At 52.4% G+C, this 1899-nt stretch overlaps 1 pseudogene; it reads right to left on the reverse strand.

Annotated features, from left to right (window-relative positions):
- Window positions 1-1421: 1421 nt before the first annotated feature.
- Window positions 1422-1899, reverse strand: part of LOC110306564 — a 2819-nt pseudogene continuing 2341 nt past the window's right edge.

The following is a 1899-nucleotide window of genomic DNA, read 5'->3' on the forward strand; positions in this document are numbered from 1 at the left end:
GATAGCCCCTGCATACCCACTATGTGGATAGCCCCTGCATACCCACTATGTGGATAGCCCCTGCATACCCACTATGTGGATAGCCCCTGTATACCCACTATATGGATAGCCCTTGCATACCCAATATGTGGATAGCCCCTGCATCCCCACTATGTGGATAGCCCATAGAATCTGTTCTGGCATGGACTTGCAGTCCCTCCAAGTAGCTTGAGGGAGCATTTGGACTGAGTTCCCACAGGACCCTGACTGTCACAACCCAGCTATCCTACAAGGGTCTAACTCCAGGCAGTCTACTCTGCCCACAGATAACTGCCTAGAGGCTGCCGATCAAGCCAAGGTCACCTATCCAATGAGTGCCACAAAATTTGTTTCCTGACATGGGGTCAGAGTGACCTTGATGGTCAGGCCCTTTCTCAGGACATCAGGCGGCAGGGACTCCTAGTCTCCACCCTGGACCTTGTCTGAGTAACAGATCATAATAGGCAAAAAGGAGTGAAGGCATGCCATCAGCCTGCACCAGGGACAACAGCAAGGTGCCTTCAGGGGAGGGCTGGCAGGCACAGACTACCCACAGCTTGGCGCTGCCTCACAAAGTTTCCACATCTGGGTCGCATGGGCCCACCCACAGGGTGAGTGTTGATTTTGGCAATGAATCATTTGCATTTTTCTTGAACCTGGCCACTGGGACAAGGGCCACATAGGCATGCATCAGATCCTGTCTGGCCCCAAAGAACTACACACTATGAAATCTAAAGTTCATATAAACTTTTATTTATTTCTGTTCCTACTCACAGAGGGAGGCAGTAGCCTGCAGGATGATAACCCAGAGGCCCTGNAAGACCAGGTCAAAAGGCTGGCTTGGCTCTGAGGTTGGAGAGACCTGACTGGCTGGGGTGAGTTCTGGAAGTTATCCCACAAGGCAGGGCAAATATTCAGGCCCATGGGACTGACTATGAGGGGTCCGGCCCCTGGATCCCAGCAGCCCTAGTGTTGGACCCCTCAAATGAGGAGGAGATGTGCAGGTTAGCAGGTTTAAATTAAAAATTAATAAAAATAATAGTGTAAAATAAAAAGAGATAACCCCTGTGTCAAACCATGAGGGCTTTTCCTGTTGTCTGCTTTATATACAAAGGAACAGAAGGCAGAGCCCACTGTCTGAAGCGGTGGGCTGGGGTAGGAGTAGGGGTGCCTAAATGGGGCACAGAGGATAGGCCAACTCTGCCCTGGGCTGCAGCAGGCTCCATGGGACAGGACTGGGGGAGGAGGTGGTGACATGTTGGACAGGTGTGGAGTTCAACTGAGGGTTGGTCTCAGCCCCACCTCTAGGCCCTCACTGCAGACCTGAAGCAAAAGCTCTGGAGGCACGTGGTCAGCTGTCACTTTTTATTGAATAAATTGAAAAGAGGCCAAGGGCATCTGGGCTAAGGGATTCCGGCTAAGGACAGCAAGGGTTGGAAGAAGGGGGATGGTATGGTACTGTTGGGTGGGAGTCTTGGCTTGGTCTTGGCNTCTTCTCGGATCTTCCAGATGACAAGCTGCATACAGGCACTGGCATNCTCACTGGAGCTGTGCCCATTCACATTGTCTTGGATGACCTGTCTGAGGTAGTCAGCCATGAGGTTCTGTAGGGAGCGCTTATAGGGCAGGCCCTGGTGATGTGGGAACAGCACAGGTGTGTCTACCACAGTGCAGTGGATGACCTTGAGAGCCAGCAGGTCGCTCTCCAGGCTGTGTCCAATGAGGATGGTGTCTGCACTGAACATGCTCAGCAAGACAGCCTGCACGTCCCGCAGCGTGATGCTTGTGTCCACAAGGTCGGCCTCTGTCACCCCCGAGAACCTGGTGTTGTAGTCGACAACTTCATTGTCAGGCTTGACAAAGGTATCATACATGACCTGC

The sequence above is a fragment of the Mus caroli genome, chromosome 12, assembly GCF_900094665.2.
Source record: "Mus caroli chromosome 12, CAROLI_EIJ_v1.1, whole genome shotgun sequence".
Taxonomy (NCBI): Eukaryota; Metazoa; Chordata; class Mammalia; order Rodentia; family Muridae; genus Mus; species Mus caroli.